At 51.8% G+C, this 17,018-nt stretch overlaps 1 protein-coding gene and 1 non-coding gene across 4 annotated transcripts in view; one reads left to right on the forward strand and one right to left on the reverse strand.

Moving 5' to 3' along the window:
* Rab11fip4 (RAB11 family interacting protein 4) overlaps nt 1–17,018 on the forward strand; it is a 108,023-nt gene that overhangs the window by 46,524 nt on the left and 44,481 nt on the right. Inside the window, exon 1 of one of the 3 annotated variants that reach the window (XM_031351345.1) lies at nt 10,769–10,882. The exons of the other annotated variants lie outside the window; for them this stretch is intronic. The gene's annotated coding sequence lies outside the window, so the exon portion shown is untranslated. Of the gene's footprint in view, nt 1–10,768; nt 10,883–17,018 lie in introns of those variants that run through there. 3 annotated transcript variants of the gene reach the window in all.
* Nucleotides 1,538–1,644, reverse strand: LOC116079350. Its single transcript, XR_004113919.1, has one exon. It is a non-coding gene; the product is annotated as a U6 spliceosomal RNA (small nuclear RNA).

Here is a 17,018-nt window from a genome sequence, read left to right on the forward strand (position 1 = left end):
GAGAGAGAGAGAGAGAGAGTGTTTCAGGACAGCCAGGGCTACATAAGGAAGTCCTGCCTAGAAAAAAAAACCAAAATAATAATAATCCTATGCCAAAGTAGCATATCTGGGGGTGTGTATTTTGGTCCTCTCAGGTCCCTGCCTCAATCTCTCTCTTAGGCCCTTCATGCACACAGACACCTCCATGTCCACCTGAACTAAGTCTCTTGACCCAACAGAGAGAAGCTTAGTGCTCCACCCCTCTGAGGTCTTCATAGGGGCTGCCTCACTCATGCAAGTCTTGCCTCCCCGCCTATGCTCATGTGAGTCTTGCCTCCCCCCGCCCCATGCTCATGCAAGCCTTGCCTCGTCTTGCCTCCCCCCTACCCTACAGTTACTCCTCATGTAGGACTTACTCTCCTGAGGTTTGTGTTGGGGAGGGGGGTTGTTTGTTTGTTTCACTTTACTTTTTTGTTTAGGTTTACTTATTTTAGATTTATATGTATGAGTATTTCATTTACACGTATGTCCCTGTACCTCATGTGTAAAGTGCCCAAGGAGTGCCAAAGAGGGCATCAGACCCCTTGGAACTGAAGTTAGGAATGGTTGTGAGCCACCATGTGGTTGCTGGGAATTGAATTCAGGACCTCTAGAAGAACAGTCAGTGCTCTTAACCATTGAACCATCTCTCTAGTTCCAGAAGGAAGTTCTTAATCTAAGCTAAAGTACTCTAATACTGGGGGGCAGATTGGTCCCATTCTGCCAGTGTTGGGCTGATAGCCTGTGGCTGCCCTTCCATACCTGCAGGGCCCCTTTCCTAACTGTAGGCGAGAGCTTAGCTCCAGGAGACATGGGACACTCAACCTTTGGGACAAGGTAGAGCCTCTTCCTTAAAAGTTCCCATCTCTATCCTGATATCCTGCCCCAAGCTTGGTTCTCTCTCCTCTCTGCCTCCATTCCCACCATGCAATGTGAAGCACCCTGAGTGGGGAGCCTCGGTACTCCCTGAGATCTGCCATTAGAATGCTTTTACCATCTGTACTCTTTGCTGAGTATGCTCTTCAGGTTTTGCACCAAGTCTTTCCTTATGGAATGAAATCTCTGTCAGCTGAGGAGAATCACTCCAGCTAACTCGAACTGTTCCTGGTGAGGCCTGTGAGTGCATGCGCTGTCTGTCAGTGTGGCTGCTGCCCCCCTTTGCCTCTGCAGTTTATTTCTATCTTGTTGGTCCAACTCTGAATGTGTCTTTTATTGTAAATAATTTTACAGATGTCAGGAAAAAAAATCCACAATGAAGTCTAAGGAAGGAAGGAGACACTGTATTGGAAAACAAGTCGGAAGTCTTCATCAAGGGAGGGGCTGTTGCTATAGGGATGAGACTGGACCCAACTGGCATCCGCCAGCATTACCAGGGCCAGCTGGATTTTGGTTTGGGGTTTTGGGTTTCCTTTTGCTTTGGAAGCTAGGTCTCTCTCAAGTGGGCCAGGCTGGCCTGGAACTCACTTTATTGACAGTGTTTTCCTTTACAACTTTCTCCTGTGAGGCACATACTTTTATTAAAACTATGGGACACTTAACGAGTTTTTGTATTATCCTTGCACAGGGGCCGGGCTAATCTGCTCTGTATTGTTCCAGTTTTAGTATGAGTGCTGCTGAAGAGAGCACCCAAGGAGACAGTCTTGAACAGGTCCTCTTCCCTCCCTGGCCTGAGTGCTAGGATTAGGCGTGTACCATAGCTTCACACACACTGGGCACACACTCTACCAACTGGGCTTTACTCCCAGTCAGCATCAGATTCTATAGGAGAGATATGGCCCCAGATGGGGTAGGCGGCAGGGTCACAGAACACCATGTTCCTGAGACTGACTTCTTTGGGCAGTGGGAGTAGGATTGGACAATCCTACTCAAGAATAGTTCCAGCTAAAGAATGAGTTTGGAGGCTGGAAATATGGAGCCTGCTGACTCCTGGGACAAGCTTGCACCCTCTGTAGGGGCAGGACCAGCCTTGCTGCCCCATGTTTGTGGACTGAAAGGAGAGTGTTGCTAGAGTGTGGGGCTGACCCATCCCTAAACTCTAGGAAAGGAAGAGTCCCTATCCTATCCTATTATAGGGCCTTACCCTGCATCCTTCCTAGTCCTCATGGCCTGGCTTCTGGCAATCAGCACTGTGGGTCCCTCCTCCTGACAACTGCCTTCCATTTCCCCCATGGGAAGTTGACAGGGGTTATCTCATAGCCCCCAGGAAACCCAGATGGATTGATTGTTCAGTGCTGTACCCCTAGGCAAGGCAGGGCCTAATGTCCATTTGCTAGCCAGCCTCACTAGGTAACCACACAGTTTGCACCATAGCTGCTTTCTCTCCCTCCCTCCTCGCCCAGTCTCCCGTCCCTCTCCATCCCGTCCTTCAGCTGTTTCCCTCTCAGCATAGGGTACCTTCCTGTTGAAGCTGAGTCTTGGCAAGAGGCAGACACAGGGTAGGGTGGGCTGTTGGAATGATTGCAGTGTAAGCCAGGCACTCACACTTTCCATAGTTAACTTCTCTGACTGCCACCCATCTTTTCTGCTTAGTCTATATAGCCCATTGTGCACAATGCACTGTGAGGAAGCCGAGACACTGACAACTAAGGTACTTATCTGAGGGAAGGGCTAAGAGATTCCGTGTGCGGTGCCTGGGTTGTCACTCACCCTGTCTACACCCAGGCCTCCTGGTAGCCAGCTCCTTTCTACTTGTCCTGCAGCTTCTCTGCATCCCAGGCCTCTCCTCGCCTCTGTCCCAGTCTGAGAGAAAGGAGCAACTGGCCTGGGACGGGTTTGCAGAGCTTGTCCTAGCTCTACAACCTGAGCGTTGCAGGAGGCTCCCGGGGTAAGTGACAAGGGAGAAGAGTGCTCCACCAAGCCTGCTTGGTTGGTATCCCCTAGACAGAGGTCCTGACCAGAAGACCTTTGTCTGGCTATGGAGCCAAGAACTGTGAAGTGAATATAAATAAGAAACAATCTAGCAAGGGAGTGTGTGTATGTGTGTGTGTGTGTGTGTGTGTGTGTGTGTGTGCGCACATATGGAGGTCAGAGGACAAGCTGTGGGAGTTTTCTCCTTCCACCACATGGGTCTTGGGATCAAACTCAGGTCTTGGTGGCATCTCTAACACGCAGAGCCTTTGTGCTTCTGGACTTTAGATGACTTTAGGGACCTCCCATTGGGAGGAGGTACCTTACCCACCTTACTGGCTCTTAGGACCCCTTGCAGCCCAAACTCTTTGCTATAGAAATGCAAACCCAGCTGGCTCAGGGTGTGGTGTGCAATGCATTTGGGGCTTAGCTGTCACTTCCTCCCATAGAGGAAACACAACTTGTGATAACAGTATGGGTTTGGTTGACAGCTATTACTCAGAGACTGAAGGTTTGGCCCCAGACTCCCAGTCATGGGCGTCTGTCCCCTCTGCCTATCTGTTCCTAAAGCCCCTGGGTTACACCGCTGCAAGGAAGAACTAGTCTCCTGCAGTCTGCAAGAATGCCACCTGGGAGCTGGTGCAGTACACAACCCATGCAACCAAACACAGCCGTGCCAGGCCAAGCCTTCTTTCCTGGTCATTGTCTGGCTATTGTGACAGCCCCTTTGCTGATTTCCTGTCTGTAGTCTGCCTCCCCTAGTCTTGCCTAAATCCTTCCAATGTGTCATTACCCCAGCCCTCCCTTCCAGCCCTTCTCCCTCAGCTCACTACAAACATCATCCACAAACACAGGGACCCTCGGAGGAGGCTCCTGCCTGTGAGATGTGTTGGCTGTGCAGCACTGGGCAAACCTCTCTGTAGCTAGAATCCTTATTTGAAAAATCAAGATAAGATGCCCATCAGACTATAACTGTTTTTATTGCCATTACTCACTAGATTCTGAGCTTCAGGAGGTCAGGGATATCTTTGTGCCTCAAGGAATGAATGACACACTAGGACTGGGTGAATATTTATTGAAAAGATAAAGGGCCCTGAGCTTCCCCTTTGACAAGAAGCCATCTGTAGCTTCCCTGCCTCCTGACTGGTACTTAGTGTCTCTGGGAGCAGGGTTCTCCACCTGCAGCCTGGTGCTCCTCACTCTCTTAGGAGGTCCTCCTTCTGCTTCTGCTATGTTCGCTGGGGGCTGGTTCTGCCCCAGCAGGCTTTGCCAGCCCTCTGGACTGACAAGAAGCAGCCCTCCCTTGCACCAGGATACCCTATCTCATATGATGGGCTGGGCCTTAGGGCATCTTCTGTGTTTTAGGGCACAGGGACGCTTAGACCTTTGTGGGCCTTCTGTGATCCTTAGAGCTGGGGGCGGGAGCTTTGAAATGAGTGACTGCTAAAACTCACGCCTGTTCTCTGGCCACTTTCACCTTCAAGATGCACCTTCCCGAAGGAATGAAAGGCAGGTGCCCTAATGTCAACCTGGAGGAGTAGCTGCTGCCTCCCCAGGGCCTGCCCAGTATCTAAATCCCAACTGGGGTTGGGGTAGGGCACTTCAAGTTCATGTGTAAGGTACCCATTGGAAACAGTCAACCTTTGGGCTGGGTGTGGTGGTACAGGTAATCCCACTCCTGAGGCAGGAGGTGGATCAGTCCAGGCCAGACCAGGTTGGGAACAGGAACTTGTCTCAAACAACAGCAAAAAGATAAATAAGCAACTCGTCTTTGGGTCAGATGGAGAAGGGACACTTGAGACCCACATGTGTTGCCCTGGCTATTGAAAAGCAAGTGGTTCTTAGTTTAGGAGTCAATCCTGGGAGGAGGGACAGGGTTTCCCTACCATTCTGCCCCTCCCAATAAGACCTTGAGCTAGCAATCTCTCCCAGCCTCAGCTCGTCTGTGAAATGGGTACCATCTTGCTGCACCCCTGGGCCTGATGGAATGGTTCTGGGAGGCACAGTTAGAACCCTTTCAGTGTTAGCCAGGGAGTGCTGGCTCCTGACAGTGAGACGTGGCGTAAGAAATGTAGGTGGATATAAATATTCATACTTTAGTTCCAGTTCCTGTTCATTTCCACTTTTCTTCCATGACTAGTTATAGGTGATGGCTTTATCCCTGGGACTGTTTTCCACAGAAACTAAGTGGCATGTGTGTGTGCGTGCATGTGCGTGTGCGTGTGTGTGTGTGTGTGTGTGTGTATGTGCGTGTGTGCGTGTGTATGTGTGCACGTGTGTGTGCGTGTGCGTGTGCGTGTGTATGTGTGCACGTGTGTGTGTGCGTGTGCATGTGTGTGTGTGTGTGTGCGTGCATGTGCGTGTGTGCATGTGTGTGCATGTGTGTGTGTGTGTGTTATTATGGCAGGCATTAGCCAGTGGGACTATAGCAAACGGCTCTATGTTACAGCTCCCAGCTGGGGCACCTTCTCCCTCCCCTGCTACTTGCTGCTCACAAGCTTTCACCCTAGCCCAGGCTTTAACCACCTCACCACCAGGTTCTTGGTCCCCCATCCCCTACCCCAGAAATGCAGGTGAGGCAATAAAACCCCTCCCCAGCCTGGCTTGGCTCCGGATTCACACCGTCCACTGATCATACCTCCAGCATCCTCAGTTTCCCCACTGCGGAGCACAGAGCTGCAGAGTGATATGGGTTGTGTCCAAGCACCTGGGAATCATTAAGGGGCAGGAGATAGACCGGTTTCCTCAGCACAGAGCCCCTCAGAGCTTGACAAACCAAGAACCCTCAAAAGGAACAGGGGGTGCATACAACGTTTGCACTCAGACTTGACCTGGGAGGCCATTCTTTTCTCCTGGAACACACTTTGGGACATTCATAGGCCTTGCCACTCCTCCGTGGCTTGTATTCATGTGTGTGTCCTGGTAGCCGATTAGGCCACCCAGTCTGTGCATGCACAATTTCCTACGTTCTGACTGACCTCCAGGCAGTTTCTGCATATGCCCAGTCTGCTGGGCACTCCAGTAGGTCACAATATACTGGACTCATCTGGGGAGCCTTAAAACCTCCAGATTTAATTGATCTGCAGTTTCACCAGTCGTTGGGAGTTTGCCAAGCTGCCCCGGTGGTTTTAAAGTACACCAGCTATACGGATGGGTGCACACCAGACACAGTTAGGCGGATTTGTTGGAATTTGAAATCTTGGAACAGGCTCAGTAACGCTGGAGGAAAACAGGGGCTGTCTCAAGGCCCCAGCACTGGCTGGCTGCGAGGCCTGAACCAGGGTAATGCTACTCCAGTTCTAGCTGGTGTCATAACTCACCCTACATCTTGGCCTGCAAAGTTCTCCTTCCGAGCCTCAGCTTGTGCGTGCGTCGTGTGGGGGTGGAGTCCACGGGCCACAGTGTATATGTCAAATCAGAGGACAGCTTTTGTGGAGTGGGTTCTCTCCTTCCGCCTTTATGTGGGCACCAGGGATCAAACTCAGGTCTCCACGGTTATACCGCAAGCTCTTTCTCCTACTGAGCCGTCTTGTTGGGCCCTAGGCCTTAGCTTATGGACCCCAAACTAAAGCGTTGGTTGAGTCTGATCATGAAACCAGCTCTGCACCTGGCCCACTGCTGCTCCATCCAGCGAACCATCCCCAGAAAAGCCCAAACCATCAGGGAAGGGAAACCATCAGGGCTTGGTCCTATTATAAAGCAAGCACCTTTGGGAGGGAGACTCCAGACTTCTAGGCAGGGGTAGGATGAGGCCCGGCCCTGCCCTTGTCGGCTCTGCTGCCTAACCTTACTCTTGATCCCCAATGTGTCTCAGTTCCCTGGCTTATGTATGGGAATAGTGGCTCATGAGTGTGTGCAGAGAAATAAAGGAGGTGCTGGGCACTTGGTTGGAATCCTGTGAGGCTGTCAGAGGATCTTAGGTTGGCAGTGTTGCAGGAGGACCGAGGTCCTCTCAGACGGCTGGAGAGCGGCAGTCCCTGCACTGTCTCTTCCCTGGTTCATCTGTTCCCTTGCTAGCTTCCCCAGCCTTGACCGCTATCCCATTGTCCATGCATGTATGTGAGTGTGGCTAGGGGGAGCCCTGTGTCCTGTGCTGCCAGTGTAGGCGAGCAGATAACTTTGCCAGCCACAGCTGGTGGCAGCCTTTCCACCGAGTGGGCCCACTCCTGACAGGGCAGCTGCTACAGTCAGGGTTAGTTTATTTTTATTCCTCCCTCTGGGAGCCTGTAATCAAAGGGCAGTATCATACTGTCATCGGGAACAGAGATGATGGGGTGTTATATTCACAGCCAGGCCCTGGGAATGGGTGAGTGGCTGGCTTACACTTTCATCTCTGAGGGAAACTGAGGTTATAGAGTCCTCCAAAGTCGTTCCCTCCTGCTCTGCTCTAGATCAGGGGTCTTCCCCTGGGCCTGTGACAGCCGTGGTGAGGGCAGCATTGAGAGCAGCACCCCACAGACCTCACACCTTGGCCAGAGTCAGCGTCAGCCGGCTGAACACAGATTGCAGGCCACACTCACTGGCCCCCAATCCTGGGTAGACTTGAGGATCAGAATCCCAACAAGTTCTCCAGACCAGCCACAGGTCTAGACACTGCTGCGGAGCTGTGGACACTTTCCCACGCCATCCCGAGGCTGACTTTCTCCTGCAGCAGTTCACCTCTCTGGGCTCCCAGCCCCGACCGGTCAGTTGGCTTTCAGTCTCAGAGGCACTGACAGTCCTGCGGGGAGCAGGCAGCGATGGTCCCTCGTCACAGTTAGACACCTGGTTCACAGTCCACATCTTTGTCTGCTGCCTCGTGTTTTGTGACTTCCGTTTTCTCGCCTGCGGGATGAGGGTGAGACTGTTGTGATCATAAAAAGAGAAGGCGCTATAAGAATATGTTCTGGCGAGGTGTGGAAGGAGGGGGTGCCTCAGCATGGGTCCTCTGAGGGACCAGACACACGACGCCGGTATAGTATAGGATAGACTTTATTTAGGGCATGGGGAGAGGAGTTAAGAGGGTAGCAGAGGCAGAGAAAGGCAGAGAGAAGGAGAGAGTAGAGAAGTAGGGGCCAGCCATGACCACATGGGGAGAGGGAGGAAGGGAGAGGGGGAGCAAAGGAGGCAAGAGGCAAGGTGGAGACACAAATAAGAGAGAGAGGAGAGGGCAAGCAGCCCCTTTTGTAGGGCCAGGCCTACCTGGCCATTGCCAGGTAACCGTGGGGAGGAGCATACCTGACTGCTGCCAAGTATCTGTGGGGGTGGAGTTTCTACAGAATGCTAACAGAGACCACCTCCCTCCTGTGCTGTTAGTCAGGTGGTAAAGGCAGTGCTTACATTAGAATCCAGCACACAGAAAGTATCCTCACAAAGGTTTGTTTTAGCTGCTAGGATGTAGCTCAGTTGGCAGGGAGCTTACTTAGCATTCATGAATCCCCAGGTTTGATTCCCCAGCGTGATATGAACCAGGCCTGGAGCATTCACAGGACTAGAGGGGGAGAGAGAGGCAGGAGGATCAGCAGTTCTGAGCTCCATTAGACACCTATTTTAAAATTTTAATTAAAAAAAGATTTCTGTTTTATACGTATGGATGTTTTGCCTGCATGTGTATGCACCATGTGTGTCCTCTGTGCTTGTGGAGGCCAGAAGGGGACGTCAGGTTCCCCCTGGAATTGGAGTTACAGCCCCCGTGTGAGCTGCCATATAGGCCCTGGGAATCGAACATGGGACCCCTACAAGAGCAAGCATTCTTAACCTGTCGAGTCATCTCCCAACCCCTAAAATGATAATTAAAAAAATATATATATATCTATTTATTTTGGTGTTCTGAGCCAGGTTCTCTCTCTGTAGCCCAGGCTATCCTTGAATTGCTCCAGCCTCCTGAGTTGCTAGGACCTGCCTGTTGAGTTCATTGTCCAGGCTGAAAGTGATTTTTCCCAAGGTTACCCAGCCACCAAATGGTGAGGTTGGCCAGTTGTGTGCCCTTCTTACACAGCTCTTATGCGTGTGTGAGCTATCACAGTCAGTCCTCTGCTGGCTAGCCGCAGCCCAGCTGGTGGGTTACTCACAGCTTGGCTTTGAAAGACCCTCCCCACTCTACTCTGCTGTGCTCTTCTCTGGCCACACACACACTGTAGTTTCTGATAAATTCCCAATCCCACTAGCCAGGCAGGAGATGTCGAGAGAGAGAGAGAGAGAGAGAGAGAGAGAGAGAGAGAGAGAGAGAGAGAGAGAGAGAGAGAGAGAGAGAGAGAGAGAGAGAGCAGCAACCCTCCATGTCCCTAGGGTCTGAATGTCCCTCAGAGACATGAGGCCCCAGGCAAAGCTGCCGCCCTCAGTCTAGAAAGCTTAGCGTTTGTTATGCTAATGTGCATGGGCACACAGAACCTCCCCAGTTTCTGGAAGAATTCACACTTGGAATCTTTGCCTTTGGTCTAGGCCGCCCGTGAACCTCACCCACTGTCTGGCGCTGCGTGGCTGCCATGGGGACCCTGTTCTTGTTTTTGCCTCTGTTCCCAAGTGTTCCAGAGAAGCTGCTGTTCCTAGGGTCCCACTTTCTCCTTGCCTTAATTCTCTCCTCCGACTGGTTCTCGTGCTGCTTTTGCTGGAGGGCCACCTTTGTGAGCCTGTCCCCAAGGGCCCTCAGAAAGGCTTTGTGTCCTGTCTCTTGGGTTGCCTGTGGAGTGTCCAGCGCTGCACCCACTTCCCACTCAGATCTCTGTCCCAGCCGCTGGAGAAGGACAGCTCCTTTGGGACCTTTCTCTCTGCTTTCATCCTCGCTCTGGTGGAGTGGGTCCAGAGGTCAGTGGCAACCAGCTCGGGGCCCATTCTAATGAAGGAAACTGAATGCCTGGGCTGCCAAAATTGGCCCTTTGCAAAACAGCCAAGGGAGAGCCTGTCCTCAAAGCAAGCATGCCAGCTCTTGTTTGCCCTAGCCTGGTATTCTTAGACACGGACTGGGCCATAGGGCCCCGAGAGAGGGGCCCAGGAAGGGGAAGGTGATAGGAAGCAGGTTTATTTAGGGTGAGCTGGGGCTTTTCATGGCATGGTGCCTTCAGAGACTGGAAGAACTGCAGTGCACCTGGGGTAAGACTCAGCTCATACCTAACAGGATCCTGATGCCAAATGCTTGGGACTCTAGACTTGGGACCCTTCTGATCAGAGGTTCTCCCTCCCTCTCCACAGAAGCCTACCTAGCTGCAAAGCTGCCCCTTGGGCAGCCACATGCTGACCCTATCCAACTGACCTTCTGCTGGATTTGGAAGGGCTATACAAAGTGGAGTCAGGCAGACCAGTATCCTGACCCTGCGTGTCCTCTGGCGGGCCAATCTTTCAGAGTCTCAGCTGTTTTAATCTGTGAAATGGGGAGAATAGTATATACTCAGATACATCCAGATTAGGCAGGGCCTGAAGCTCTTTGAAGGCAAGACCCAGCATCAAGCATTAGTATTGCATGTGAACACCCTGGCAGGGCCTTTCTCAAGGTCTTGAAGGTCTAGGAGTTGAGGCTTGGGAAAGTTGCACTGTGAATGCAGCTAGCTGCACCCTACCTGGTGGACCAGAAAGGGTGGTGCAGGCCAACTATGAGTCCAGAAATAGCCTCCCAGCCTCAGGCAGCCTTCCTGTGCTCCTCAGGCCCTGCATGCTGGTGAAGCCACTTCCATCTGTCTCGTAGCCCCACACAGCAGCCCTCTCCGGGCTTACTGGCTCTCTCATGTTTCTTGGAAGGGGCCTTCGGTTCTATTGCTCCCTTCTTCTGAGGCCTGCAGATGCACACAGAGACATGCACCCACTCTGTCCATAATGAGTGTTTAAAAGCTTAAAAGCAATCAGGGAGAGCCCGAGTAAACAGTAGCGAAGGAACAAGCCTCTGCAGAAGGTTCCCACGGGCCCAGCGAAGGGGAAGTTGACAGTAGCTGTTTTGATCTGCCATAAGGAAGGACCGACCTAGCAGGTGGCCTGAGCAGCATGGGGACAGAGACTGTGCTGGCCACCATCATGTGTTTGGAGCCTGCCCCTATGTGCTCCTTGCGTGGTAAGTACCTTTATTCCCATTTCATAGATGGCAGTATGAGGCACTAGATAGAAAGACCAAAGTCCCCAAACTCTGTCACTGTCCAGCCAAGAACCCCTCTCCTGGCATTCGTGTTGCCACAAAGCCTATAGGCTGTGCCTGGCTTGGGTTGAAGTCAAGTGGTCAGATGCTGAGCCTGAAGCAGGGATGGCTTCCTTCTCTACGGCCGGGTCTTCAGCCCTCCGGTGAGCACGTCACTGGACAGGCCAGATCTTGGAATCTCTGTGATAAGTACTCAGGCCAAGTCTGGGGTTGAGAGAGTCCCAAGAGCGAACATGGTGGTCACTCTAGGCCTTGAAAGCCAAGTCATGGCCATCATTATAAAGCTTGAAAGGAAACACTGCACGACCCCTCTAACCTACAGAACTTTAGAATTATTTTTAAAGGGAGCCAGCGAGGCAGCTCAGCGATGAGGCGCAGTTGCTGTTCTTGTAGAGGACCTGAGTTTTGTTCCCAGCATCCAAGTCAGGTAGCTCCCTGCCTGTAGCTCTGGTGCGTCTGGTCCGCTCAAACTCATGTGTCCCTGCCCACACACAGACACATAATTAAAAATGAATATTTTTAAAACATTTTAAAGGCTAGGGTTAGGGTATAGCTCAGTGGTAGAACACTTACCTAACATGTTTGAGATCCTGGGTTCAGTCCCCAGCGCCATGACAAGAGAAGGTCGGCTATGTAGAGATAGACAATAGAATGGTTCCCAGGAATGGGGGAGGGGATGGAGAGAGGTAGGTCAGGGGTGCTAAGCAGCAGATGAACAAGTTTACGGAGCCAATGCACAGCTGCAGGCTGTAGCTGATGGTAGTGAATCTTTGGGGTAGGGTTGGAAGAAGAATGACATGGAAGGGAATACATGGTAGTAATTATTAAATTTTAGTAGTCATTGTACTATATATGTATCTTTCATATAATATATACATACATATTTATATATATTTAAAATCTGTGTGTGGGGTATGCTCTTGTCTCAGTGCATATGTAGAGAGCAGAGAACAACTTTTGGGACTAGGTTGTCTCCTACCATGTAGGTCCTGGGGATTGAACTCAGGTCGTTGGGCTTGGTAGCAAGCACTTTTACCCACTGGAGCCACCTTACTGATCCACAATAGAGTTTATCTTTAAAAAATTTTAAAAAGTAAAAGCTGTGGGACTGGAAAGAGATCACCAGTTAAGAGCACTTGCTGCTCCTGGAGAGGACCCAGGTTTGATTCCCAGCATCCACAGAGTGTATGCCCAGTGCTTGTCACCTCAGGGCCTTACAAGTTCCCTGGGAAAATTGCAGCCATGCATTTAGTGTACAAATCCTGGTGGGACACCAGGGACACATCTGCCAACACCAAGACAAGGATGCCTGGGTTTGTGAGCCAAGAGAGAAGGTGAGATAGCAGCCAGAAGACAGGAGTGGAAGTCCAGAAGGCGACCCGTATGATTAATGTTGGAAGAAAATAAAGCTGGAGTAGCGTGGGTGTGGCTGGGACAGAGAGGAGAGGATGGGAAGGAGGGAGGGAGGAAGGGGAGGAGGGAAGGAGGGAGGGAGGTGACAGGTGACATGAGTTAAGCCTCCTAAGAAGACATGAAGGCAGAGCCTGCTCTGCTGAGTAGAGAGAGAACTTGGCTGACAGACAGTCTCAGAAGCTGCACCTCAGAGCCAGGCCTGGGAGACTTGGGGAAGGCTATTGGGCAGAGACCGGAGCCATAGGGGCCCTTGGGTGTGTGCTAGGCCTCCTGGAAGCCAGAAGAGGCTAATGCTCGCACATGAAAAACCCTTCTTGGCATTTTAGAAACTGCTGGGATCTTTAATCCCGGATGGTAACAGCAGGTGGCTGTAGACACAAGACCTGCTGCTGTGGGGCCATAGGCCAAGAGACTCATCCTGGGCTGGTCACCCTCACCTGGTGAACTCTGGGTGAATGCTTGTCTTGTTAGCTAAGTGCAGTGGGAATTGGGACTGAAGGACACAGCAAGTTTGGGGGGAAACTCAGCATCTAGTATGTTGACATATTCCCTTTGGATGCCTCTCGAATACTGGAGCCATGTTATTAGCAAGTGGAAGGAGGCATTCAGATCCCCGTAAAGCCCAGCCCTTCATTCTCCTATCTTCAGAAGTGTGTACTGTAGCAGGCCCTCCCTGGGGTCACCCAGGCTTTCTCACCAAGGAATTGCAGCTATCCCCGGAGCCACCTGCCTCCCATTGCTGGCCAAGAAGGATAAAAACCTTCTACCTCTGTGGTTCTTTTTGGACCACTTGGTGTGATCATCCCTACTCTGGAGGCCTGTGAGAGCCGGGGAAGCCCCTCAGTCTCCTGCCTTCCTTGTACTTTCAAAGGTCTGATGCCTAGGACACCCCGACAGCTTCCTTCAGGCATCTGGGTGCAGGGGTCCGGAGCTCAGGGGAGAAGTCCAGGCTGGGTATCAACATGCAATGGAATTTAAAGTCACAGGTCAGGCAAGGCGTGAGTGTGTGAATACGTCCTCCTCCCCCCATCCCCGGGGAAGAAGAGAAGGACAGGGCTTGAAGCACAAGGTAGACCATATTTAGAGCAGAGGTGGGCACACGGGGAAGCCTGTATCTCCAGGGGCTCAGGTGTTGAAGAATGCTGGGTCATTCTTTGCAGATTCAAAGTTGACGATGACTCTAGATAGAACGTAGCCGCTGCAGATAACGATGAGGGCTGGATGCTGTGGTGTATACCTGTAACTTCAGCACTCTGGGAGGCTGCAGCAGGAGGGTCAGGATTTGTAAGCCCTGCTTTAACCAAAGGATGATAGTAAAAATTAAACAGGCAGGGGGTGTAGCTCAGTGGGCAGAGTGCTTGCCTAGCATGCATGAGGCTGGACACGGTAAATGCATACCGGTAACCTGACACTCAAGAGGTGGGAACAGGAGCAGGATCACCCAGTTACCTATCTAGTTTAAAACCAGCCTGCAATGCACGAGGCCCTGCCTCCAGAAACAAACGAGCAGGAGAGATGGTTCAGCCAGGAGGACTGAAGACAGCCAAAGAGCACACAAAGACAACCAGGAGGATGACTGCTGTCCACCCTGTTGTCCAGGTTAGAACCCCACGCTGAGACACTGAAGTACAGGTGGTCAGCAACAGGCTGGCTGGGGTGGGTAGCCTGAGCAGATTGGATGCCAGTGTCCTCACCCTAATGAGTGTAGCCTTGTGGTTAAGTTGGGACAGCAGGAAACCTGGCCTGAAAACAGCGTCTTTTTAGGGCAACCCCCAACTGGCCTCCTCTGGGCTCAGCCTCTCCAGTTTCCACCTGAACACAGTGGCTCCTTCAGCCCTGGGCTGTGGTTTCTCCTTAAGTAGGAAGAACAGTGGTTCAGTGTCCTGAGGCCAGGCGCCTTTGGTTTCCTTTCCTCAGCCCAACCCTGGCAGAGAAGCCACAAAGAGCTTATGTGTGTGTGCTGAGAGGAGAGGCCAGCCGGTCCATCTGCTGCCGTGCCCTTCTGTTTATCCAGGGATAGACTGGGGAGGCCCAAGTAAGCTGGTGGCGAGGGGCCATCCTGGAGTCTCCCCAGCCTCTCTGCCTTACTGGATCCTGGGCTCCAGTGGCTCTGGTGCAGTCCTGGGCCTGCAGGCTGGCTGGGATGGCGCGTCTGCTGTGGCTTGGGGGTGTTTTCCACTGAGATGATTTGGGAGACAATTTTGAGGGATTTGTTTGCTTTCAAAGTTGGATTATAAGCCTTTTAGCGTGTTCTGATCAGAAAAATCACTGTCTGCGTCTATCCATATCCAGAAGTAGGTGTGTGTGTTTCCTGAGATTAAAGGCCAGCCCCCTGGAGTGTCCCTTTCAGAGGACTTCATTTTGTGCTGCAAATGAGGCAGAGGACTAGGAAGGACAGGAACGAAGGACAGGAACACGCCAAGGGGTGCTCAAAGCAGCTCTTGGGAAGACTTGGGGTGACCCAGCAGAGAACCCAGCCTGACCATCCATCCATAGGTCTAAGAAGGCATTAAAAGCAGACAGTAGCTGGGAGGTGGTTGTGCACACCTTTAATCCCAGCACTTGAGAGGCAGAGGCAGGCAGATTTCTGAGTTCGAGGCCAGCCTGGTCTACAGAGTGAGTTCCAGGACAGCCAGGGGTACACAGAGAAACCCTGTCTTGAGAAACCAAAAAAAAAAAAAAAAAAAAAAAAAAAAAAAAAAAAAACACAAAACACAAAAAACAAACAAACAAAAAACAGACAGAGCTGAGGCACATGTGGGCAAATCCCCAAGACCTGGTGAGAAGTGGTTGTGCTGGGCAGTGGTCACCTCTGAACAGGTGATGGAGAGCAGAGTGAGCCGCTTCCTGGCCCAGGCAGACCTGAGGCGGGTCTCAGCTCTGACCCAGGCTCGCCATTCCTTTACTGCCCTTCTGTAGTATGGATCCTGCAACAGCAGCTTTGTGGCTGGTGAACGTGAGCAGCAATCATTGATGGGTCCTCTTGAGAATCAACTGCAGAGTCGGGCAGTGGTGTGGCACGCCTTTAATCCCAGCACTTGGGAGGCAGAGGCTGGTGATTTCTGTGAATTGGAGGCCAGCCTGGGCTACGTGCAGCAAGTTCCAAGCCAGCTGAGACTACACAGAGAAACCCTGTTTCAGAAAACAACAAAAAAAAACATAGTAAATGGTCACTTCTTAGGATCCAGGCTCCATGGGGCAGAGGGGGTCTCCTCAGATTTGTTCTGGGAAAAAGATGGGTCTTGAAGGAGGCCTCTTTGGTACCCTCAGCTGTCTCTCTTCTATTGCATGTCTCAGAGCTGGGCATAGTGTTGAATGCCTGCAGTCAGGAAGCAGAGACAACAGGGTCACCCCACCCAGCCTGGGCTACACAGCAAGACCCTGTCTCAAAGAGCCGACAGATATATGTCTCAGGAACTTTTTGAAAGGCTCTGCTAACCCACACCCAGGCAGGCCCTCTGCTCTGCATGGTATGTGAGTGGTCCTCAGACCACTGTATGCCAGACACATAAGGAGTTCAAAGACAACCAGGGACATGGACCTTGTCCTCAGGAATTGCAGCCTGGTGGGGACCTAAAGAAAGGCTGACATCTAGCGTGTTCCTCACAGCGGCAGATCTTATGCTGAAAGCGTAGGAATTACTGTCACTTGACGAGACAGGGGAATCTTTATCTGGAGGTCACACTATGGTAGAGTTTTACAGGATAAACAGGAGTTTTCCCAATAGCCAGAAGGGACCACACGTTTGATAATAAAGCAGTATTCCCAGTGTGCTCCCAGTTGCCTCTATAAGCTCCGTGATTATGGGTGAGTCTTTTTTTTTTTTAATGTAGGCTTCAATCCGCCCCCTCCCCCCCGGACACTGCCACCCCTTTTGGGGCAGTTCATCTCCCCCCCATCCCACCCCACTGTTCTGGAAAACTGGGAATTGAACCTCGAGCCTTGCACATGCTAGGAAAGTACTCTGTCTGAGCCACACTTCAGTCCTTTGAGGCTCTTAGTGAGGGGAAGTTACACTTGTTTGCCCTGGCTGAGCCAGGCCTGGGGACTGCTCACGCTTGCTTCCCAAAACCCAACAGCTCTTGGTGGCCTGGCCACATGGAGAGGGTCCCTGAAGAGTTGCATGCCCAGCCCTGGCCCTGTGGTGGCTGTGCTGATGAGAGGCGGGGGCTTGAAAGTGGAGTCCGAGGTATAGAAGCCTGGCCTCTGCCAAAACTGTAGCTGAAGGGAAAGAAGGGAACTGTGGCCACAGCCCCTGATGTTGGTGGAGTTACAGCTTTCTAGGTAGCAAGCAGGTATACAGTGACCATTTCCAGATGCAAAAGTCGTTGCCCGAATCATGGAACTGATAAGTCTTCACACCCTAGAGCCTCTCTATCCTTCACTCTGCCTCTTTCGTCCTCCCTTTTCTCCCCCTCCCTCCTTTTCTGTGTTGTTTTGCTGTTACTGTTTTTTGAGGTAGGGTCTTACACTGTAGCCCTAGCACTCAGTGCAGTCCCAGCTAGCCATCATCATTTTCTTCAGAGCCTGTGCTTGCTTATCAGCGGGCTGCCGGGATAGTGCCAGTTCCATAGCACCCAGCAGAGACTTTGCACTGCTCACAGCTGTACCCACAAGACCCATGATGGCGTCTGGCACGTAG

Source organism: Mastomys coucha, unplaced genomic scaffold (genome assembly GCF_008632895.1).
Source record: "Mastomys coucha isolate ucsf_1 unplaced genomic scaffold, UCSF_Mcou_1 pScaffold5, whole genome shotgun sequence".
Taxonomy (NCBI): Eukaryota; Metazoa; Chordata; class Mammalia; order Rodentia; family Muridae; genus Mastomys; species Mastomys coucha.